Consider the following 27,092-nt stretch of genomic DNA (forward strand, 5'->3'; position numbering starts at 1 on the left):
TGAATGGCGAACATCACATGTCGTTGTCAAGTTTGTGGGTATGCGCAGACATGCATGTCAATGGTGTGCGGTATTATTGAAAGTGTTGCTATCCCAAAGCGTACACATGTGAATGTGCTCGGATGGAGAGAGGATCAGCAGTGATGCTATGTCATAAACAGTGATAACGCACATTACAGTCAAGCAATGTATGTCAAACGTGAATCTGAAAATCTCACATATAACACACTACTATATTGGTTAAGCCTGACAACAGAGCGTACAGCAATACAAATCGACACATTACTGTTTACTGTTTGTCACATGCGATCTAGGATGTGCACTCTGCCCGTGGCTGATGATACTTCTTAGAGCCACCAATACCCAGGCAGAAAGGCAGCACATTAATGTGCACACACACATACACCAGGAGCATCGTGTAAAACACATTTCTTTTGTGATGTAACATTTGAAATGCATTACCATTAGACGTGGAAGGCTAATGTTCAGGTCATAAATATTGCTCAAGATGATTGTTGCATGTTGTGTGTAGTATAAGATATATGTATACAGCAAAAAAGTTTCAAAAAAACTGTTTAAGATGAAGAGGTGTCTCATCAAACGCTATAGAATGACTAAAATGGGTGGGGCCGTCCAACTGTTACAATGGGAACTGTTATGAAGCAATCAAATGCGTTTTTATAAGGTCGGATGGCAATCGCTCACCGAGCGTGGAAGGAGGCCGCACCCGCCACTATTTTGAGAAAATATATTTATCATAATATAAGTTTATTACAGTTAGAAATATATAAATGTTGAAAATATTTGAGATTATTGCTTGCTGTCATAAACTGTTTAAAGTTATTTAGATATACTTTTGAGACAAAAAAAGAGGGAATGGCATACCCGGCGCGACACCATATGTCTTTGACGTAACACAGGGCCTGGCGACGTGCACTCGACGCATACGCAACGCGCAGCGTGCGCGACCCCATACGTACATGATGTAATGCGTGGCTTGGTACTGCGTACCCATCCGATACCAAAATAGCAGCTGGGGCGACTTCATGTGTATATGATGTTACGTGGAACACGGTGTTACGAACCCATCGGATACGAAATGTGCATCATTTACGAGTTTAGCAATATGGTAGATCGGATTGGCGTGGTGATGGAGCTTGGTACGCTACCTGGATAGGAGTGCAGTTTAAAAAAAAAAGAGATATATATTTTTGGGGGAAGATATAAAACATTACATAATTTTTAAAGTTAAAAAAAGAAGTATAATAGAGTTCGAAAATATTTAAAAATATAGATTTCATAAACATTAAAATATGAAATTAACATTTAGAAATCCTTTGAAATTCACTGAAAATACCATAGGTTTTACAAACGTTATAGTTAGGAATTAGCATTTAAAAAACCTTAGAAATTAACTAAAAAAACATAGGTTTCAGGGACTTTATAGTTGGTTGAAAATGTAACTCAAATAAAACCAGAGAAATTCGCCTGCTATAGTTAGTTGAGCTAACTATAACTCACGCGCCCGCAATGCACTGGTGATGACGTCACATATTAAATCACTCATGACATGGTCAGTGACAACACTGATGACATCTCAAATGACATTACTGATGACATCATTCATGTGAAAATCTGATGCATATACTGATGCCCTAATATAAAGTTTGATACATGCACTCTAAAATACAGACTACTATTTTTGAAACCATACAAACAACAATGCAAGATAGTACATACCAACCACTATTTCCTATGTCTATACACACATCAGTCAATTATACATGCAGTTACTCATTAATATAGTACTATAATATGCATTCATACACCTACACATACAGTAACACTCTGCTACTCATCCATAGAGTTACTCACACACCAATTCAGTCATGCAAAGCATCAATCACATGCCAATTTACTCATGTATACAGTTATACATACCAACTCTGTTATTTATACCCACACTACATCACTTATTTATGCAGATACTAACACATACTTACTGTCATACAATCACTGATAGAAGTAGACACACATTTATACACACACTCTTCAAATAACTTACTCTCACTTATAGACATTTATATATTCCAACACTTGCATAAAATGCCTTAAAAAATATGTAGTTACACACACATATACCACTGAGACATACATTCACTCACCAACACACCCATACACATACTAACTCACCCATACAGCCCTTCCCAAATGTACTTTTGAATCCATACAACAAGTGAATCACCCACTCAGACATCTATGCACAGAGTCACACACCCTTCCACCCACCCACACAGACACTCAGGGACCCATACAGTTACTCAGACAACACATCAATAACCCATATAGACACTCATGTAGCTACTCACCAACCCATGCAGCCGCTTACACACCAACTGAGAGACTAATACAGACTTTCACACAGTTTAGTCACTAGCCCATGCATTCAGTAAGACACATTCATTCACTCACTTATACAGTCAGTCATGAACCTACTAAATAATCCATTCAGGCACTTTTAAATCCACTCATTCTTCAATACACCTTGGCATAGATATATCTGAAAAATATTTAAACCTTCCAGAAACACACATTCACTGGATGGTGTCATCAGTGATGTCATCAGTGAGGTCACTGACCATGTGATGTCATCACCAGTGCATTGGGGGCATGCGAATTATAGTTATCTCAACTAACTATGACAGGTGAATTTCTCTAGTTTTATATGAGTCAAATGTTCAACTAACTATTCACGTCCCTGAAACCTATGTTTTTTTAGTGAATTTCTAAGGTTTTATAAATGCTAACTCCTAACCATAACGTTTGTAAAATGTATGTTTTATTCAGTGAATATATATGTGTATATATATAATATAAAAAAGAGAACGCACACGAGGGCTATTTGGGTTAAGGCCTTTTATTAGATAAGCCTCCTCAGACCCAGCAAACGAGACGCGTTTCAGCTGACACAGCAGCCTTCCTCAGTCTAGTGTGCACCATTTTGGAATAAGGCTTTATAATTTCAAAATCATAGACATAGAACAAAGTTCATGACATCAAAACTTTAAATATCACACTAAGCAATCTTAAGAACAGTGAATAAATACTGTGCATTACATTGATACTGTGTACCTGATGGCTGTAGCTGACGGTAACTGTAAAATGCCTAGTGCATTAAGTAATGTTTACAAAATAAATAAAGTGCATAGTGCAAATACCAAACCAATACACTACATGTTATAATTTGTGTATCAACGCTGACACTGAAAAGTAAATGCCTTTCATGTTGCTATGAACCTGGTAACCTACCATAATCACCATAGGCCATTATGTAAAAAACATTCAAGCTGGTTGCATGGTTTAAAGATGTCTGGCAATCGCGCTGCTCAAAACTGCAATTTCAGGGAGAATGCTACATTTCGATAACATTACACTACTATTGGAGGCTCCATCAGGGGGCACTCATAAAATCTCTGCAGGCTCAATATGAAAAGCAACTTCGCTAGTGCGCTGTAGCCAAGTTAGATTTTTTTTTAAAACTGTAATAATAGTTGGAACACACGCCGCATGAATTATAACAGAAAAGCGCTAAAGTGCAGAAGTAGTTACCACATCCCCAATGCATAATTCATGGTTCAATGTTCAGAGTCTTAGATACTTATATAGTCAATCAACACGCGGACCGGGACTACTACTCCCATAATGCCCCAGGAATGTCAGTCCAGTGCTTAGGGGCACCGCCTGCTTCAACCTTGAAGTCCGCATAAAGTCCAAAATATCTCAGGCACTGCATGTGCGGACTCGTTGTTGTGGCGTCTTTTACTGAAGGGTAATACCCATAGTTTCATCAATTTTTCTGATTACAACAACCACAGGCTTTCACGCCCGGACTCACCAAGGGGTCAGAGTAGCTTTAGATCCTCTGCATCTGAGGCCAACTGTAATGTGTATGTCATGGAACGTCTCCATTAGTGCAGCCGCCAATTGCCATGCAACCAAACACACAACGGGGTAGGGGGAGATTAATGTAAAAAAAATTATTAAATTCCATAGTCCTCACCGCATTACATGGTGCCCAATCACCATGACTCACGTCGTTATCCAAAGTAGGACATTTCGAAACCGGGGGCCTCATTCATGAGGCCGTGCGTCACTTTTACGCCGCCGGATGCATCGGCAGCGTAAAACATGACTCCTGTTGCGCACTATTTACAAAGTGACGCATCTAAGCAGATGCGTCACTTTGTAAACCCCTGCGCTACATTATACCTGCGTAAGGTATAATGTATGCAGGGGGGGGCGTTCCCCCATAAAAAGCCTCGTAATAGTGACGCAGTGAAATCTATGAGATTTCACTGCGTCACTTTTAGGACGCTGTTGCGTCAAAATCTTGCGCCTGCCTCACAGTAGGCGTAAGACTGACGCAAGCCCTTTCACATGGGGCTTTCCCCATGTGAAAGGACGCATTGCTGGAGTTGCGTCACTTTTGTGAAACACTTCAGCAATGCGTCACTTTTACACTTACAGATACGTCATAAATATTGACGTATCTGTAATTCCTTGCGCAATGATGCGTCATTGTAAATATGATCATTGGGGTCGCAAGGAGGTCGCAATGAAAAGTGACGCATCGCTGTTTTCTCGCAGCGATGCATCACTTTTCATAAATGTGGCCCCGGGAGAGGACTGACCCCTGCGCTAAATGCCAAATGACCTCCTTGTTGCAGAGATACTGCCTCCTACTCGGCTATCATCCACAAAATCTCTTCCTGGCAGACATCATGGGGGCTACATAAATGTTATGTAGATATTACTTCTTTTTGTTTGATTTGTATTTGTTAACTTAATTAACTATTGTTCAAACTTAAAAGAGACCAATTTAACAATTTTCCTTGCCAGTAAAGGTAAACTATTTAGCCTCAGCTGGGTTGTAAAACAATTCTCCCAAAGTAAGTAGCAGCAGTTTTGGTTCATTCAAACATGTGTATTCATCACTTTTGTGCTATTTAGTTTAGATACCGATTACAAATCAGATTGAAGGAAACTAACTCCTGCTTTCATGCGTTTAGAATTTTCACTACACTTAATAACTCCTGGTTAAGTTTTTCCACACCCGGATTTAGTAGGTGAAGAAGAACCTTTGACAATTTTCTCCAGACAGATAAATCACGTGACTTTTGGCCAAAGCAGGACCTAAGTTTCATACCACAGGGCAAATAATGTAATGCTTCAGTTTGCTATAAGGAAACTGTCCCTTCCTCCCATACTCCCTCCACCTCAGTCCACCACCTGCCACCCCGTGCACCACGCACGGTATATTTATTTATTTAACGAGTTTTATATAGCACTGGCTAGACCCATAGGTATCAGAGCGCTTTACATAAGGATCAACAATGTTACAACAATGATAACAATTACACGTTACATTAAATATATGCGACACCTTAAAGAACGAGCGGGAGAGACAAAATATAGCGGAAAGGGGGAGAGGGGGAGTTAGATGGGAGAGGAAGAGGGGTTGGCGGTATGAGAGATGAAGGGAAAGTCTGGCCAAAGACCGACTAGGTAGGTGACGACCGAGGAGGGAATCCACAGCCAATCATCCCTATAGCTCTCACAGTAGCTCCATCGGGCATCGGTCAGATAGATAGATAGAATGATAGGAGACAAGGAAAAGGCAGAGTTTCAGAAAACGATGAGGGGGGAATGGGCGAGACAGGAAGACGGGGAGAAAACTGTGCCCAAAGTCTGGCTACATTTAACATTTGTTCAGTGTAGATGGTAAATGTGTGCAGTAGAACTGTATGAAATATGGATTCCATGAGGTTTTATGGCCTTGAAGTTAAGGCTGGATTGTCTATTTTTGTTGGATGCTTCTCAATAACGGAACATATCAACTAAAAATGCCACAAGTGTGAAGGAAGTAAGTTGTTTTGCCAGTGCCAAACCCAACACTACCATATATATATCTTACATTGAGATGATGCTTTCCCTTGACAAACAAAATTAGGGCCAGATGTACTCGGGCCCTCATTTATGGGGGTTTGACGTAGAACAGCGCAGCAAGTTACCTTGCTGTGCTGCCCTACGTCAAACTGAAAGAGCTGGAATGCACCATATTCATCCAATATTGTGTATTCCAGTCTTTTACCTCTGCACTGGTACTGTCTCTGCAGCCTAACGCCAACAAAGCACCCTTTCACCACAGTGCAAAGGTACCTGTGTTTAAGGCAGGACTGTTTTGTACAGGAAGGGGCACTTTAGAGGCATTTTTCGTCTTTTATGTGTGTTGAGAATTCAGCATACATAGAAAGAAGGAAAAACGAGGAGAAAGAAAGATATTTCTTCTTTTTACACCTGCCCTGAGGAGGCATAAGATGTTGACGCATTCCCAGATTTACAAATCCTTGTAAATCTTAAAATGTGTCAAAGTTCATGGGAGTTCTTTGGGTACATCTATCACAATGCACATGGAATGTCTCCCTTGGTCAGAGTAAGGCATTGCAGTAATTTGGGCTATCTTGCCTTACTCAAGATTTATGAGGCCCCATAAGGCCAATATTGTGACTTTGCATGGCTTCATAAACCTGACTCAGAGCCTTGATTTAGCATCTGCCATTTTGCCTGGTGCAAACATGACTCCAGGCGCTCACAAACATGCCCTTTAGGTGTTTTGGTTGTAGCAAATCCAGTGAATCACTAAATGTAAAGTTTTGCAAATGATAAAAAACGCGGTATCTTATTTACTTAAGTTTAATGATTCATAGAGTTATTTTCTGAATCACTTAATTGGTTTTAGAAAAGTTTTTCCAAATGCTCTTTGGAAGGGGCGTGTTTTGGCTGTCCTTTTGAAATAGTGATTATGGAGCCTGATTTTTTAATGGTTTGCGATCCAAATTCAGGTTTCAAACGATTGAAAAGTTACTAACTCCCAAGCTATGGGGGTGGGCGGTCCCTTTAAAAAAAGGGGTGGCTGCTTCAGGGGAAGTCGGCAGTAGTCCCCTGAAACTTTCCAAAAATTTAATATTTTTTAAGAAGCTGCTCAATTTGCTTTTAGAAAACCAAGCTGGTTTAAAAAAAGTTTTCATTTTTGAAAAGCCATCACAGGGATGGTGTTCCGCTGACCCATTGCAAGTCACCATGCCTGTGATTGTGCAACTACATGCATTGTAAATTATGAACTGCCCAATTAATATTGATCAGGTAGGTGGGCAGTAGGGCATAGATCAGATTAAAGTTGATAAATGCGGGTGCGTAATTTGTGACCACTTTTTGCAAATCCAATCTTCCTACATCTGGCCCTAAAACGTATTTTAAATGCCTCCTAAAATGTACAATAAAATATGCTGTGCCACCACAGCGGGCCCAATGAGTGCTTTCTCAATCCCTATAGGAATGTTTATTGGCCCTTATTGTATTGGATCTTTGTAAAAAAAAAAATTCAACTAAGCTACAATGTTCTTTAACACCTTGGCTGCTAAGGCAATTTTCCTCCTGCGCTGATCCTTTAAAATTCCCATTGTTCATGACGAGCTGGGCTCGTCATCAGCACACGACCACTGTGCACCATGACGAGCCCAGCTCGTCATCAGCAGCGAAAGGGTTAAATGGAGAGCATATGGAACTTTCTCGGATCAGCTCCAGACTGGTCCCTCTCCTCGTACCTTCAAGATTTAGTTGGGTCCTAGGTTTTGTTTATAAAGTAAACAAGAACCAGTTGCTGGAAAATTGTCATGGATTGTCTCCCTGAGTAGATACCGGTACAGTGTGAATCATTATTTCCCTGGAAGTAGTTACCAACAGGATTTTTAGTATGACTCTCACAATGAAGAATAACAAAAGGAATCAGTGTTGAGCTGCGGTTTCTGACCGATTTTAAATTTTAAACCAGTAGCAGAATTATTATTGAACTCAAAATAAGGGATTACACGTCTTTGGAGCACCCAGCTTGAACTGCCCGATCATGTGTGCATGCCTATGCCTGTATACCCGCACACACACCGAAAGTATAGGGCCTCTATGAACATAAACCTTTACCACCATGCTGCATGCCTCTTTAATGAAAGTATATGAGCTCAGCATTACAATTGAATTATTGAGAAACCTTTGAATTTATTAGCGATCGTCCCCAATGGGATTCCCACAAACCATGTTCACATACATTGGAAGGACAAAATGTAATGAATCCCTGCAGATTTGGGTCACCTAAAGCGGGTGGACTCCTGGAAGACAACGGGTCAAATCCACACTCCATATTGTCCCTTCTTCAATGTCTTCATATGCACTGGACCTGTAGCATGATGTGTAGCATGGACAACTAATATCGTCACAAAGTGGCATGGACATGTGGCTATTGTGTAAGTGCAAGTCCTGAAAGAAAACAATGCAGCAACGGCTGTTGTCTCACATCTATTAAAAGTTTGTGTAAAGAACACACATGGAAAAGGGTACTTGTGCATTCTAAGTACTAAATAGGTATGACAATTCAACACCCTACTGTGCAGGGAAAAAAATCCTTCTTTGTACACTTGAAACCACATATCCACCCTACATCTCCCGTAGTACAGCAAGCCAAAAGATGTGGACATTGGCCCAGTCAAGCTGCAACACTAACCATAGCAGATACCACCTAATGCAATGTTTGCCCCAATTGGAATTCATTCCACCTATGCATCCAATGAATATTTCACCTTGTCCTCTGTAACACTATTGCTTCTCCCAAGGTCTGACAATATTTATCACTGCTTATGGGACAGTTATCAATGTCAAACAAACACAACTGTAGTCACACATTCCAAATTAGTCAATTACAACAAGTTGCATTAGTTGCAATGGGTGGACAAAGGTTTCTCACAAAGCAAGTTGTTTATTATGGATTTGCCTTTGTGATTCAAAAACAAAGGCCAATGTCCAGTCCATAATCCAAGATGTGGTCCAGCTCAGAGCTGTGCAACCTAATTTTCCAACTAGAACACTGCCATGGAAACCTTCCCAGGAAGGGGCATCTAGTGGGCAGTCCAGGTACCTCAATGACGTCATTTGGGTGGGCTAGGGTTTGGGATCGGGAGGGCTGGGTTTATCTTTGGGACGTCTGGGCTCAGGATTGGGAGGGTTGGGTTGGTCTGTGGGAGAGCTGGGTTCGGTTTTGGGAGGACTGGGTTTGACCATATGGTATATACGGTAAGCTTGAAGGATGGTGATGGGTATAGAGAGGGTGGGAGATGGGGGTGTTTTGTGGCCTTGAAGGATCTGTGGTGGAGTGGGGAAAACATCATTTGGGTTTTGGGAGGCGGTGGGTGGCTTTCTAGACCAGGATCCTTCCGTTTCTATGGCCTTTTGTGGGCGGGAGGGTTTTAGTAGGGGGTCAGGTGTTTTTTGGGTGGACTTCAAAGTGGAAAGGTATGGCAGTGGTGGGAAAGACCTTTCGGGTTAGGGGGGGCAGCAGTGGCAGGAAAGAAGTCAAGTCCAAACATGGTCAGTACCTTGGGAGACTGGGGAGGAGGTGAAGCAAGGGATTGGTTGTTGGAGGTAGAGGGATGTGAAGTTGGCAGTGTGGGTGTGGTACCTGGGTGTTTGATATCTGTAGTGGTTGTGTCTGGTGGTGTGGGTGTTGTGCCTGGGTGTATGTCACTGGATGTGGTGGTGATGGGGTTGTCTGCTTGGTGAGTGGTTGCTTGCCTGTCTGTGTTTGTAGTCATATGCTATGTGAGAATGTTAACATGACATGGATGCATGCTGATGTGTGCCTGTGCTTTGGGCAGGTACAGGAAGAGGGATTGTGGATGAGGAAGAGGCAGGAGGTGGGGTGGAGAGCTGGGATTGTTGGATGCTGCCATGACTGTGGTAGTCTGAACCTGTAAAGATCTTTATAGACCAGACATGTCAGTGTGAATGCCTTACAGGTAATACACCATCGGCATAAGCTGGAGGCTTTCTGCCTGGATGGCATTCAACAGTGCAGTCTGACCCTCAGAAATCTGCCTCAAGATGTCAATTAACTACACACTCAGGGCAGCAGGGGAGACAGAGGCAGCGGGTGAGGTGCTTGGTGCAAAGGACACTCCCCCGTCTTAGGGGAGAGGATCTGGATCACATGGCTAGTGAGCAGCAGGGAGGGTGGAGCTGGAACTGGGGGTGGCAGACATGGATGTTGGGGACACAGGTCCAGGGTAGTCCACCACCACCAGGGAGTGGCCACTGTAGGTTGACTCTGATGATGAAGATGACAATGAACCACCTAGCTCTTCCATGGCATTCCACCACCCTCTAGGCCACTGGTTTCCTTGGTGTCACTGGTGCGGTGCAATGAGAACCACTGTGGCCAACTTCTTCCCCAACAATCTTGGCCATGTCTCCTTCACCACCCTGGGTTGATGTTGAAATAATTGTAGAAATAGGTTAATTGCAATTGCGTGAACACACTGGGCAAAAAAATTCTAACACAACACATTACACAACTGCACAGATCACAACATGTACAAGGATGACTACATTGGCTCCAACATTGGCATTAGCACATGTGTGAAAGATACATGACCTGTGCACAGTCACACATAACATAATCACAGTCTGTTCCAACAGCATGTGTGACCTTGACCCAAATCCACCCTCATGTGTGTAGCAGGAAATATCATCACCCTGTCAACCTAGGCCCTTGTAGCATACCACAGTGATCTGATGTGATCAAATGAAATGTCCACATGGAATGCATTCCTTCCTATCAACACAAGGCCCTGCAATCAGCAAATGGTCAAGTGTCCCTAACCCACAACTTGTTGAACTGCTGGGTACCTGCTACAGCCAAGTTGTAAAAATATGTGACTACCAAAAAGAATGAGACATGGAAGTGCCCATGCCACACTATACAAACTTCCCACCAAAGGAACACTTTCACATCTGTCCACTTACAGATGACACAGTTGAAAGCTACACATGAGTAGCTTAGCTAGGTTTCCCATGTAGTACAGAAGAGTAGAATGGAGACAACGTGGCTCCAACTTGTGTGCAAATTCAACACAAATAACCATTGGACATGAGTCTGCCTGGGAACATCCCCAGTCAAGATTGGTTCATGTGAGGACACATTTTTTTACATTGCAAATCTCAAAGCCATTAGAACACAGAGAGTACATGAGGCTTAGGGGATATCCTGCGGATTCGGTGTGTGTGGCTGTGAACCTAAAATCACCTGTTTTCTCCCCGTGGCTGGGTTTGGCTCCACCCCCCTGTTCCTTCGTTCTTTCACTCACCGGGGATTCCTTTGGACACTGATCGGCCGGGCTTGGCTCCGACGGTCACGCCGCTGCTGCCTACAACCCCCAGGATCCCACTGGGCACGAGCAACATCAGTGCTGCTGCGGATTCAGTGTGTGTGGCTGTGGACCTAAAATCACCTGTTTTCTCCCCGTGGCCGGGCTTGGCTCCACCCCCCTGTTCCTTCATTCTTTCACTCACTGGGGATTCCATTGGACACTGATCGGCGGGGCTTGGCTCCGTCGGTCACGCCGCTGCTAGCTACAACCCCCAAGATCCCACGGGGCACGAGCAACATCAGTGCGCGCCAGGAGGCGCATAAAGCCTCGCCTGGGGCCGAGTCCCCTGCTGCTGCGGATTCGGTGTGTGTGGCTGTGGACCTAAAATCACCTGTTTTCTCCCCGTGGCCGGGCTTGGCTCCACCCCCCTGTTCCTTCATTCTTTCACTCACCGGGGATTCCTTTGTACACTGATCGGCCGGGCTTGGCTCCGCCGGTCATGCCGCTGCTGCCTACAACCCCCAGGATTTCACGGGGCACGAGCAACATCAGTGCGCGCCAGGAGGCGCATAAAGCCCAGCCTGGTCCCTCGTTCCATGAGGACGCACGCTGGACGTGCCGGGAGAAGCCCAGGACAAGGGCGGGACCGTCTGTGGCCGTCCGGGGCCGGAGGAGGCTGGGCTGGGCCACACCCCTAATATTCGTATCACTACATTCAGAGTTATTTAAACTACTCCATAAGGTACTGTTAAAAACTTTACCTGGACGTCTGGTACTATTTTATTTATAGTCACTTGTCCACAGGGTTCTTTATACAAACATTTACCCCACTGTGTATCTTGAAGTTGATCACCACAGGGAGGAAAGGCTGGGTATAGTGGGAGTTGCCGTGTGTAATTGATAGAAAATGAGCGGCAGGGGTAAAAATGCCAAGTCTGTTAAACCAGGTCCTGTCACTAGGCACCAGGCTGCTGTAGCACAACCTCTCCCGAGCCTGAGGGCCATTGATAAGATGCTGCAGAAGACTATTGAGGTTGTGGCTACAGCGATAGAAAATACAGAGAGGCGATTGTCAATCACCCCCGCTGTTCCTTTGCTTCGGCAAGTGGATGATTTTTCAGTGACTACAGCCATTCCCCCTGACTCTAGCTTCTTTCTTACGTCCTCTTACGCTGAGTTACCCTGTGCCCAGGCTGACCCTGAGGTTATTAATATCCCTGAGGTTTTTCAATCCCCCCCACATCCTGTATTAAAAAAAGTCCCTAAAGCATGTCCGAGAGGCAAGAAAATAAAACCTAAAAAAAAACAAATTAAAAAAAGCTTGCCTATACCTGATTGTACACCGGTTCTAGCTGGCCCATCTCGACCATTTGTGGGAACACCAGTCTGGGTTACCCACATAATTGCTGACCTTCAGGCCTTTATGGAAAATCTTATTGGCACACATATTAAATCCCTCTCATCCAGGCTAGATAGATTAGTTTCTACAATTAACAATGCAGGTATAGGAAAAGTCCAGTCTACTAGCCCACCAGGGAAACAAGTTATTAGGGAGATGCCAAACACTATTAATACCATTCCTTATTTAAGACAGTTCCCAGTCAGGAAAAATGCGTCTGGGACTCCTGTGCCTGAACTGATACCAACTGGTTCTAAAATAAATTTTGATTTCCAAAACCTTGACGTTAATACTAATATTCCAGCTGTACTGCCCCAGGATAGTGGTAATTTTATCCCTAAACCAGCTTTGCCTTTGAACAAGGATGGAAAAGTGGGCAGTGGAAATAATGTAGTGGTTAGGGGGGCCTCGAAGCGGGGGTAAAGCATTTGGGCGAACAAACCAAACCTAGTAGAAATATCCCAGTAAAGGAATCTTCAATTGAGCTCCCGACTATTGACCTCCCTCCAGAGTCTCTACCATTTGTAGTAGTGCTTGCTGGGGTCCCACCCTTAAGCCAGGGGAAAAATGAGGACCATACTGATCTCAAAAACAAATGCATAAATTGGCTTAATATCAACAGCTCTTCTCCCCCTAATGCATCTGGTGAAATATTATGTGTTAGAAGAGTAGATTGGATTGGGTCTGGTCCTAAAACTATTGCAAGTAACTGTGTCATAATTAATTTTAGGCACACATGTGCTGTAGAACACATCTGCAGTGGGTTGCCAACTTGGTCTAATACCCAAATCCTTCCCCTTCACTTATCGTACTTCTATCCCACTCCATGGGCGAGAAATGGCCAGAGCAGAGGTGTCCAGTATGAAGGGGGGCAAAATAATCAATCACATAGATTCCAACAGGGGAGAAGGACTTGGGAGGGTTTAGACTTGCATATCCCTTTTCCATCAATATTTCCCTAAAGAAATAGGTTCAGCGTACTGGAACAGGTGGATTGACGCCCTGGGAGGCAAGATTGTACATTAGAAAATGGTTATAGCTTAGGTATCTGTGAAACTACACTGAAGGGCAACGTTGCTATCATAACTCAGGTCAATTTAACAGCAGTGCATCACTTGCCCGATGAAGGTAGGATGGCCTTGGTTGAGAGATCGCATCAGCAGGGATTAGACACATTAAATATTGCACTAGTTAACGGTGAGACCAGGAAAGGGACAAATAAGTACATGGGGCCTTATTTATGAAGGACTTGCGCCGCCGGTGCGTCACTTTTAACATGGGAAAAAGTGACGCACCGGCGGCGCAAGTCCTTCATAAATAAGGCCCATGGTTTTGACTGATACTAGCAGCTTGGAGAGTGGCAATGGGAAACTGCCAGCAAATGCTGGGGTTCCAGATGGTTGTATAAAAATTCTGTCCTGGAATGTGGCCGGTTTGAAAAACAAATTGCATTTGCCTGAGTGGAGTTCCTTTATGGCAAGGCACCACATCTGCTTGATGCAGGAAATCTGGGCATTGGAGGATAGTGTAAGTTCTGGTTATGCAACCTTTGATATTTTGGCAACAACTACGGGCAATGGGAGACCATCGGGAGGCCTATCAATATGGGTGGACACGCACTTAGGTGTTCAGGCTGTTCAAATACCAACTCATTCTCTTGATGTCCAGTGCGTACTCTTAACCCCCCAAAATATGCCTCAGGTGGCCATATTAAATATTTATTCACGGCCAGTTAAATATGGGCAGGAATCTGAAACAATTGATGTAATAAAACACTTTATTCAGGCGCTTGATCCCTCAATCGTCATAGTGCTTGGCGGTGACTTTAATTGCCAGTTTGAGCCCCTTGTTAGTGTTGAGCTGGGCGAACAAGAAGATGAGGACCTTTTTTGGCATGTTCCTGACCCACAGATTCCATCTGTAAGGGCATTGACCCCGTTGGTCCTCCAAATTAAATCATTGTCCCTTGCAACGTCTTTGTGGGCGTGCAATGGGAGGTTTGAACCCGATAGACCGGGATCTGCTACATTCAATAGAATTGAGCAAACCTCCATTATCGACTATATAATGATGGAGCTTAAATATTGGGATAGGCTGATGAAATTCAAAATCTTCCCAAGGCATGACAGTGACCACAATGCTCTTGTCCTAACACTTAAACCCAGGAGTTTTGGGTTGACAAACCCTGGACCCGAACCCAATTCTAATTTCTTGCCTTTTACAGTAGCAAATAATAGGCGCTGGGTTAAATGGCCTTATTTCCAGGACTCCCCCACTAAACTCGCTGAAATATATAAGATAGTCATACCTCTGATTTCTGCGATGGAGGACTTGGGCCCCCAGGGTAGAGCTGTGGAAACCCATGAGCAACTGGCTGATGCTCTAGTGGATGTGTTTTGCCCTGTGAGTGGTAATAAATCCCACCTGGCCAAGACACACCCCATGTATGGCGACACTTGTAGGAAGGCAAAAAAAGAACTCCTCTCGGCAATTAAAACTAAAGACAGAGCTGGAATTAGAACATCACGACTGCTCTATAAAAAGGCTACCACTATGGTAAAAAAGGACTTGGAGGAGAAAAGGTGGGAGGAGCTTAGATTAGCTCGCTCATCGAAGGACTCTAAATCCTTCTGGACCATTGTCGCAGCAGGGGTGGGTGGGGGTAGTCTGGCCGTACCACTGAATATAGCACCTTTAGCCTAGGAGGCCCACTTTGGTGCATTATATGCTATTTCTGAGCCAGAGTCTGTGCCCCTCTCAGGTCTTGTACCATGTCAGGATGGGAGCATGGTGAGTGCGATGGAACAGGTCCCGGGCAAAGCTAGGGTGCCTCCTCCGCTCGCCACCGCGGACCCCCGCCATGAGTATAGATTGGCGTGGGCCACGGCCAGCGAGTGGCGCCAGGGCACTTGGGAGGCAGAGGATGAGTGTCATCTTGCAATACCCAAGACCATTACTCTGAAGGAGGTCGAGTTTGCACTAGCCAGGTTACTTCCGCACAAAGCCAGTTGATAAACTACCTGGGGATTTATTTCGCTCTCAACCCAAAATATGGGCTCCATATTTGGTTGTCCTATTCAATGCTATCCTCTCTGGGATCGACCTACCGGGCACTTGGTTGGGAGCCGAGATCGTTCCCATCTACAAGAAAGGCTGTCCATTATTCCCATCAAATTATAGGCCCATTAGCCTTATTGATACAACCCAAAAGCTAATGGGCAGGATTATCCTGGGCAGAATCCTTGGGTGGGTGGAGGAAAATGAAATATTGACCATACTCCAGGCTGGGTTTAGGACAGGTATTTCAACCCTGGACCAAATATTCCGTCTCCAGACTCTATTCTGGAAAACGGCAAAAGTGGAGGGTGGCAGTCTCTACCTTGTCTTTGTTGACCTACGGGCTGCTTTCAATCTTGTTCCTAGGGAAAATCTGTGGCAAGTCTTAGCATCCTCAGGCCTCCCGCTCTATTTGTTGGACATTTTAAATAGATTACATACTGGCAATTATGCCTGAGTCCGATGTGGGAGGTATGGAGAGCTCTCAGCACCTTTTCCTGTCCTAAAGGGTGTAAGCCAGGGTTGCGTCTTGGCTCCCACGTTATTCTGTCTTTACATAAATGGGCTTGTGGACCATTTAAATGGCGTATTAGACACTGACGCACCTAGATTGGCTACTGGGAGGGTGCCCGCTCTGATGTTTGCGGATGACACTTTGCTGTTATCCAAAACATCATTAGCTATCCAGCGTATCCTGGACGGTTTTGCAAGGTTCTGCGCTCTGCGTGGATTGGAGGTCAACTTGGAAAAGACCAGGTTTATGATATTCAATCCACCGAGACAGACCCTCCCAAACCCAGTCCTCAATAGTAAACCTTTGGAACGTGTTAAAACATTTGTCTATCTGGGCATCACCTTGACGGAAGATTTTGATTCGGGTTTCCAAACCTCTAAGTCAGCCCTTAGGCTAACACAAATAGTAGGGGGTATTAGTAAGCTCCATAGAACATCACATTTCAAACCTACTGGTCCGGTGCTTGAAATTTATCGACTCCAGGTGAGAACAGCCTCAACGTATGGTGCTATACTCTGGGGCCATAAGAATATTTCAAGTCTTCTGAGGGTGGAACAATGTTTTATGAGGAACTTGGTGGGTCTACCACAAAGTACACCTCTTATCCCTCTAAGGTTTGATTTGGGCCTGGAATCAATAGAAAAATTGGTAGCTGCATGGCCCCTCCTCTATTGGAAGAGGCTCTGGACGGTTTCTGAGCTGGCCCCCTATAGAACTGAATTCTTGGAGGTTTGGGGCCTCTTAAAAAACAAAAACATCCCTTGGCTTAACCAGATTAACGTCCTTAGTGCCCGGGTAGGGTTGTCTGAACTCTGGGAGACCCCGGAGGTGAGCTGCCCGAGGATATCTAGATTGGAACGTCAAAATCTGCTGAAGCACCACAACTGCGAAGCCCTGCAAAGATTATCTACCCTGGGTAGGCTGTCCGCTAAATTCCTTTTAGTAAAATCGGAACCACGACTTGAGCAATTCCTAGATAAAATCCAACCACCTCTAGCGTGGAAGCTATATACACAATTAAGGCATGGTAGCCTACCAATCAGGGAATTTACTTCTAAATGGGCACACTCGAAGAACGACGCATGCCCGGCTTGTAGTTATAAACAAGAAGATGTTCGCCATGTTCTGTTCTTCTGTCCAGCGTATCTTGCAATAAGGAAATGCTGGCTGATCCCATTATGCAGGAACCTGGGGTTCAGACACTGCAACCAGGCCTGTATGGTTTTAATGTACGATACCTCTTCCCCAATAGTATTTGCTGTATCCTGTTATTTGTTTGGTATGTGGCGCATAAGGAAAAGTTTTGTATAATCCCAGTGTATTAATTCACAAATTGTATATTTCTTGGTCTTTGATAACTGTGTGTTTAATTAATTTTTATCTTTAATATTGATATTTATTCTTTTTAAATTGACCGTGCTCTGTATGTATTTTATCTGCACTTTTATGGTCCCCTGGACCGAAATAAAGTTAGCAAACAAGATATCCAGTCCATAAAGAAGTCTTATTCGTGTCCACAAGGAAAGGGTCATTCACTTTATTTTCCATGTTTCACAATCACACATACCACTGTAGTGCTGAAAGACACATATAAGCTAAAGATATCAGTATATCTCTCCCTGATTCATATTACCAGTCACAGAATACCCCTCCACAAATGCACATGTGCATCCCACCTGACAGAATACAGCCTTCTCAGAGGCATGCAAAGTCACACTGCCTGAAAGTACTAGAAGATTCCACCCATGTGTGTCATTACCTTGACATTTTAGCCTAGCTAATGACATCCATCAATGCCATTAGGTATGTGTGACTCACCTACACATATCTACATACCTCTGTTTGTAGGTACACCTACTTTGTATATCCATCACTGAATTATATTGTAATGAACACATTGGTCAACAAATGCAAATATGAGGGAGTCAGATTGAAAGCCTTGTAGACCCTTAGATCATGCATGGAACAGTTGTACATGTGACTGTACAACACGTAAAGGTGCCCATGCCGGCATGTAGGCATCACAACATATGGCACCAGTTGTGTTAGCCACCACATGATAATGTACATTCCCCACTTACCAACGAAAAGTAGTGCTCAGTGTCTGCATCCAGAGTGCACTGTATGTCATGCCACATGTAAGTGGTCCACCATCACATAAGACACTGAAGTGAGCATCACTCCAGACACAATGATGACAACCGGCCTGGTTGGGTCCACTGTTACACATGATAGCAGAAGATAATGTTGGTCAGCTATGACATTAAGCAGTCATGTGTCTGTTCAACTCTGGCACAAGGAATTTGACTGTACCCTGCTTAGTTTTTGCTCACATGGATAATAGTCTACTGTTATCACTATGCATCTACTGCCAGACCTACACATGCAACAACTCTCCCATTGTGTGGTATATGAGTTACCTTCAAGATTGAAGGGAAATAGCTGCCTGCAATAAAGGATAGATGGTCATGCAGAATGTTACAATCAGGTCAATGCTAGTGTTGGGCTCTCAACTGCCCATCAAGGTCCTGGTATGCCACCACCAGCATGCGGGCCATTAGGGGGGTCAGGCTATGGCACATAGCCCTTCTGCCTTGAGAGGACAGCCCCAGCTGGACCTCCACAATCTTCCGGGTCCTGCGACTCAGATCATCCCACTTTTTTCTGTAGTGAACACTGCACCAACGAGAGACCCCCCCCCCCAGGGATCACACCTTCTGGGTGAAGGCTTTCCATAAGAATACCTTCTGGTGAGCATTGACCTGTATGGATGCAATATATGAAGAGACTGAGTGAACATACGAGATACAGGTTATCTGCTAGGGTGACACTAAGATAATATACAGCTAGCAAACACATCTAACAAAGTTACCCACATTACATTTTTGAAGCACCCATGCTGAGCACTAGAAAAATCATAAAGTCCTCTTGGATTTACCCACCATCCTGATCATGCCTATACTGACTACACCAGACCACTTACACAGCTCTGGCCTACACCACAAGTGCTCTGAAAGGTGTTCCATGTAACACAGCACACCATTGTGTCCTCCTGAAGGTAAGAATAGTAGAGCAGCACTGGACAGACACCCAAGCAGTGTGGACAAATTACTTGATTCCAACTGTCCAAGACATCACTGCTACCAGGGCATTGAGTACATTCAAAGTTTGGGAACACAATCAAACAACTGCCATGTGCGTAACTGAGAATTTCTACTCTGAGAATCAGTGGACGTGTGATTTACTCATTTGGACATCATACTACTTCTGCATGTGTTTGTGTGGGAAGTCCAGGCATCACAGCACACACTGTATGCCATATATGGCAGGGTGTATCAGACAACATCAACATACCATTACACATACTACGTGATTGCACCCTATTACACAGCAGGTGATACACATCAGAAATGCACTGCAGATGTAATCAACTATCTTCAGTGAACATGCTTCACTTAAACAATGTTCCTGTACATTAGTAGCATCACTCAAATGGCAGTAAAATCCCAGACATGTGGGAGAAAAGGGCCTGTCCTAAGGCAATGACACACAGTGATAATATGGGGTCATGTACTGCAGTTTCCGGTATGCATCTTTCACCATGCACCAAACCAAATGTAGTAATACTAGGTGCATGCAGGCCAACTCATGGTCCTCCTGTCACACTGAATCAGGCAACATCTGAAGGTCAGCAGAGCTGTATTGAGAGTATAATATGTGTCTGTTTCTCTGGCAAAGAAACTCTGCTACAGCCTGGGCCGTGGACTATATAGGGCACAAATGAATGTCTGTGTCTGCTCTCTGCATGTTGAGTATACTGCTCCCACATGACCATCATATGTTCCACACCTAACATTACATCTAGTGGCCATCCCATATATGACATTACTGTTGGGGTTCACTGTCAACTGATCTGTGAGGTGATTGTATCTCTCTGACAACAGGATGGTAAGGGCTCATGTGTGTTGTGTGATTTTTGAGACTGTACATATATTTCACATCTTCCTCAAATGAAACTCACAGGAAACATACACAGATTAGGGTGTAAGGCCTATACATTTGTTACCACATCTGCCCTAAAAGGACTTGCAAAATCATCATTTGTAAAAATAGGTTGATACATGCATAGATATGTGCATACAACAGGAGTAGGGTTTAGGACTGTATATACATCACCATGATGATGATGTCATTGCACAGAGTACAGTATCACATGGACCATGACATATTTGTCCTACGTGGGGCCACGCTATCTGACTTATAAACCTCTGTTGTCAGTCTGTGACTCTGAGCCACATTGTGGCCCATGGTATTGGTTAGGATAAATGTTGCAGACTACACATACTGTATGAGCAGTGTCCACCTACTTCTCTGGTAAGACATAGAAATGGTGATACAGGGAATGGACCTCGTTCATGAGGATCTCCAGCTCCTCTGGAGTGAAGGAGGGGTTCTGCTCCCTGTACAGCGCAACATGGCAGTCCCCAGAGATGGCAAACAACAGCTATATAAGGAGGTGTTGCAAGAAGCAGTGTCTGAAGGCAAGTGATTTTATTTCCAAACTGCAATATATAAGTACGCAATATAGGTGAGCTTCTGTGTAGATGCCCACAGCCATTGGACCACAACTGTCACATTTTACAACTTTAGCCTATACTGTAACAACCGTGGGTGAATCCGCCTACCGCACAACTCAAAACAACTAGCAGTCGGCGAATCAGCGTGTGACATAAGCGAGGTCAGGCATCCACGTCGGTGGGTTTCTCTTGGGACGGCCACATCCTTTGAACCGCAATGGACTGATTTTCCAAATTTAGCCTATTGCTGTGACCACCATGATTGAATCCTCCTACTGTGCCCTTCAAATCAGCCTGTGGTTGGCGAATGAGCATGTCACATAAACAAGGTCAAGCATCCACATAGGTGGACTCCCGTGTAGACAGCCACATCCCTTGAACCGTTACGGGAGCATTTTCCAAATTAGTCTATGGCTGTGACTGCCATATATAAAGTCGTCTAGCATGCAGTTTGAATTCGCCAGAGGTGGGCGATCCTGCATGTCCCATTGGTGTGGTCAGGCATGCACCATGTCAGATTTGAAAACCACATTGTAAAGCAGTCTTCCAAGTGCATTTCAGCCACTACATATATTTTGTAACATGTCACTTGATGTGTGACAACACTCCTCTGCCTATACCATTACTCACACAACAGTGTTGTACATTACTATGCAGGAACACATGATTACTGTAGTGTAGTGTAACCTGGCGGGGGCGGTAGTAAGGTGTGCAATGCAGACTCCACACCATGATGATGTACATCAAACAGATAACGTTTGCCTGATGTGCACAGTGCTGTTACAGACACATGTGCAGTCCAGTTTGGGGATGTTAAGTGGAACTTGGAATGATGGAAATGGATCATATATCAGGTAAGTCAATGTCATTCTCTATGCTGTTTTGCACTAGTAATGGGCGCTTCCACAACAGTGGCCAATGGGGGATATGCATCATCCAGATAATTTTCAGGTTTCTCTTCCACTGTCCGCAAGCAAGAAGTTGGTATGTATGCTTTTGTCTTTCATACAAGTATAATGTGTAAAGCTGTGTTCTGCTCACATAAGCAGGACTGTTTGTTCACATGACGTTTGGCTGTGTCTTGGTATATGCTGGTGTGGACACTGTTGCCAATATCTATATGTGTCTAAACTCCACACAAAAGTACTCTGGCAGAGGGAAGAGACAACAGCCTCTAGTATTCCAGCCATTTCCAGACTTAAAATCTATGAAGAAGATGTCATCAGGTAGTTTTGCCTCAATAGGCAGACAGCACAAGATCTATGTGACCAATTGGAGCCTCATGTACGTCCTCAAAGGTCCTATTTCACATCCCTGACAATGGTGAAACTCATGGCTGCACTACATTTCCTGGCTACAGGTTCTTTTCAGTGCCCTGTGACTATATCTGGTAGAATGTTACAACCTATGATCAGTGTGGTCCTGTGTGATGTGCTCTTAGTACTGATGAGACACAATGGACAGCTACATTTAGTTCTCCAGATGTGAAGATTTGGCCAATGTGAAGGGGGGATTTTATGGATTAGGACGACTCCCACATGTTATTGGATCTATTGACGGCACACATTTTTACCTTAATACCACCACAAATTAGAGAACAGGTATTTAGGAACAGGTATCATTTCCATTCTATCAATGTACAAGTGGTATGTTTAGTGGACTTAGTGGACTTATACATTTCACGTCAGTGCCAGATTCCCAGGATCTGCCCTTTACTCCTTTATAGTGCGAAACAGCACCATACAGCAGTTGATGTCACAACTACTACCGGAGAGGGCCTGGCTTGTTGGTGAATATGATGGGTCCAACCTTTGTATTCATGATGTCTGGTTGCATCTTCTGCAAATATGAAACTCATTATGGCACATATGTGTGTCTTCTATCTAGGAGACTCAGTGTATCCCAACTGCCCATGGTTGTTGACACTGCTGAGGAATCAGACATGCCACAGGGAGACTGCTTAAATGAGGCCCATGGTAGAACAAGGAAGCCAGTGGAGCAGGCATTTGGGCTCCTGAAGATTAAATTCAGATATCTAATGATTTACAAGAAAGGGTCTAAGGTATAATGCCACACTTATTTATATTATGGGAATGTTGTGACATATGGTGCACTGATAGAGTGACCCCTGACCCTGCTTGCAGGACAGGTCGCTCCCCTGCTGCCGCACAGCTCTACCTGCATGCCAGCGCCTCCCTCGCTGCTGCTGCTCTGCCTTTTCCAGAAGGCTGTTCCCGCCGCTGCTCCCCTGCGGCCCGACCCCCTCGCTCCCGCCTACCATCTGCTCCTCCCTCCCTACCCGCCTTAAATAGCGGCTGCTGCACGACAGCAGGATTGACCACTGACCCTGCTTGCAGGACAAGTCATTCCCCTGCTGCCGCACAGCTCCACCTGCGTGCCAGCGCCTCCTTCACTGCCGCTGCTCCGCCTGTTCCAGAAGCCCATTCCCGCCGCTGCTCCCCTGCGGCCCGCCCCCTCGCCACCCCGCTCTTGACTACCAGCTGCTCCTCCCTCCCTACCTGCCTTAAATAGCGCCAGACGTTGCCTTCCTGACCGAGACGTGGTGGAACGACTCCTCGGCACCCAATGGCTACAAGATCACCCGTAGAGACCGCACCAACGGAACTGGAGGAGGTCTAGCCATTGTCCACAAATCCACCCTCCAGTGCTACACCCACGCAGATGACACCCTCAGCACTGCCGAACACCTGCACTTCTGGATCCACATCGACCCCAACACCACCCTCAGAGGAACACTGGTCTACAGACCCCCGTACCCCAAACTCAGTTCTGCAACTCCATCGCCGAACTCGCCATCACCTACGCACTCGACTTCACAGACTACATCCTCCTCGGGGACCTTAACTTCCACCTTGAGAACAACAACAACGCCAACTCCGCCACTCTCATCGATAACCTCACCAACCTCGGCCTCAGACAACTCGTCACCGCACCCACCCACGCCGCCGGCCACACGCTTGACCCCGTCTTCGCCACAAGCACCCACGTTGCCTTCAACCACACCATCGAACTCCATTGCACCGACAACCGCTGCATCCATTTCACCTTCCAGAATCCTACCACGCATCACCGCACCCAACAGCTGCCCTGCCGCTGCTGGAGCAAAGTCACCGAAGACCAGCTGACCTCCACCCTCACCCAGAACCCCCCCACCAACCCCACCGACCAAGGCGCTGTGGCCGGCAACCTCAGACAGTGGATCAATGACTGCGCCAACACCCTCGCCCCACTCAAGAAACCCCCCAACAACCACACCAGCAAGAAATCCACAAGGATCACCGAGGAGCTCTACACCTCCAAACGCACATGCCGGAAACTGGAGAAGAAATGGCTCCACAAGCGCACACCGGACAGCCACGCAGCCCACAAGGACGCCATCTGCAGACATCACCACCTCATAAGAACAGCCAAAAGATCTTCCTTCAATGCCCACCTGGACAACAACGCACACGACAGCAAAGAGCTATTCAACATAGTGAAGGAACTCTCCAACCCCAGCGCCAACACCAACGACATCCCGCCCTCACAAGATCTGTGTGACTCACTGGCCACCTTCTTCCACCGCAAGATAGCCGACATCCGCGAAAGCTTCAACACCACGACCACCCCGATAACGCAAGGCTCCAACACCCCCTCGAACACCACCGGCACCAACCACCTGACCTTCTGGTCCAACGTAAACGATGGTGAGACGCGCACTGCCATAAACTCCATCCACTCAGGATCACCATCGGAACCCTGCCCACACCACATATTCAACAAAGCGGATGCAACCATCGCACCCCAATTACGGTAGTTCATCAATATCTCCAAAATAGTGACATTCCCGGAAAGCTGGAAGCATGCCGAAATCAACGCCCTCCTCAAGAAACCCAAGGCGGACCCCAAGGGCCTCAAGAACCTCCGGCCCATCTCCCTGCTCCCCTTGTAAATGTGTAAATGTATTGCGATTTATATAGCGCACGTATCACCCGCAGGCATCAAGGCGCTTGCCTTGGGAACCCGTCCTGGTATTCCCCTGTGTGATAGCCCCAGCAGGGTATCCACAAGGTGAAAGCCAGGCATCCCGCCGCGAAGGGCCGTAGTGGAGATTAAGCAAGCTATTGCCCAGAGTCGCAGAGTGTGAACCCGTGAATCGAGTAGGCACCGGAGCGAGAATTATCGAGTCCGTGGAATATTTGAGCCCAAGACCCGCCGAGGTGGGGAATTGAACCCTGGTCCAGGACGGATCTCAGCTTCTGGGTCTGCTGCCTCTAACCCCTGAGCCACACTTCTCCACTTCCCGGCGAAGGTCATCCAGAAAATCGCCAACATGCAACTGACCCGCCACCTCGAGGACAACAACATCCTAGACCCTTCCCAGTCCGGATTCAGACAAAACCACAGCACCGAGACAGACCTCATCGCCGCCACAGATGACATCAGGTGCCAACTCGACAATGGCGAGACATCAGCCCTCATCCTTCTGAACCTGTCAGCCGCCTTTCACACGGTCTGCCACCACACACTAAAGACACGCCTCCATGAAGCCGGAATCCGAGAAAAGGCCCTGGACTGGACAACGTCCTTCCTCTCCAGCAGTCCTCTTCCACCCTTTTCCGATCTAAAGCCACCGACACCATCTGCAGCGTACCCCAGGGCTCATCCCTCAGCCCGACCCTGTTCAACGTCTACATGGCCCCCCTCGCACAAGTGGCCGGCCAGCACGACCTCAACATCATCTCCTACGCTGACGATACTCAGCTCATCCTCTCCCTCACCAAGGACCACACACCGCCAAAACCAACCTCCATGAGGGAATGAAGGCCATCGCCGAGTGGATGAGGAGCAGAGGTCTGAAACTGAACTCGGACTAACCAGAGGTCCTCATCCTCGGCCCCACCCCGTCTGCCTGGGACGACTCCTGGTGGCCGACCACACTGAGAACAGCACCGACACCCACAGACCAAGCACACAACCTATGATTCATCCTCGACTCCTCCCTCTCCATGTCGAGGCAGGTCAACGCCATCTCCTCTGCCTGCTACAACACCCTCAGCATGCTCCGCAGGATCTATAAATGGATCCCGACTGAAACAAGAAGAACTGTGACCCAAGCCCTCGTCCGCAGCAGACTGAACTATGGCAAAGCACTACGCAAGAATCCCTGCCAAACACCTACGACAACTACAACGCATCCAGAACGCCTCCACCCGACTGATCCTCAACATCCCTCATCACAGCCACATCACGCCCCACCTTCAAGCTCCTCACCCACGCACACAAGGCACTCCACAACATTGGACCAGCCTACCTGAACAGCAGACTCAGTTTCCACACCCCAACCCGCCAGCTCCGCTCCGCCAACTTCTCCTTTGCAAGCATCCTCAAATCCAACGAACAACCTCCAAGGCCTGGAACACCCTCCCTACCCACCTGCGACAGACCCAAGAGCTGCTCACCTTCAGAAGACTCCTCAAGACCTGGCTCTTGGAGCAGTAGCAGCACCCCACTCCCTTCAGTGCCTTGAGACCCTCACTGGTAAGTTGTGCGCTTTACAAGTGATTGATTGATCAGAGGAAATAAGACCGTTGTACATTCCTATGATGTAGAAAAAGCTTTCCACAATAGATATTTATATTGATTATTTGATCCGCACTCATCAAGGACAAGAAATCAATTCCACCAAATGAAATAGTTCATACAGTTCTTTATCCTTTAAATCTTTCTTTTCTTTTCTTCAAAGTAGCCAGTAGCCAACACGTTTAGTCCTATTGAAGGACTTTTTCAGGGCTACAAGACATGGATAACATAAAGTGATTAAAAATCCTTTTTAAAAGATTAATGTATGAATAACCAAACTATTTACACAATCCAAATATAAATCCATAGCTCCTCTACTTACATATTTACATTGTTAGTATGACCATCAATTGATACTGAGGCCATGATCTTTTTATAAACTCAACCCCATAAATTTGTATATACAACCTAAAATCATAAGTGCAACAGTTCATATTTACAATGTTAAATCATCTTGCATTAGATTCGTAACAGAAAGACAGTATGGGAAGCTTATTATATAAGCACTGTCTTACACTTGAAACATGATTGTTTATTTAGCATCTTTAAACATATGCGTTAATTCTAGCTAATAAAACCTAACACAAAACGAGAAAAGTTTATTAGGAATGACAACATTTGGAGAAAAAATCACTATATATAGTCACTTGTAATAAAACAGTTAATTGATGCATAGGGTAATACACAACTTTATATACTATCATTGTGAG

This window comes from Lissotriton vulgaris, chromosome 4_1 (genome assembly GCF_964263255.1).
Source record: "Lissotriton vulgaris chromosome 4_1, aLisVul1.2, whole genome shotgun sequence".
Lineage (NCBI taxonomy): Eukaryota > Metazoa > Chordata > Amphibia > Caudata > Salamandridae > Lissotriton > Lissotriton vulgaris.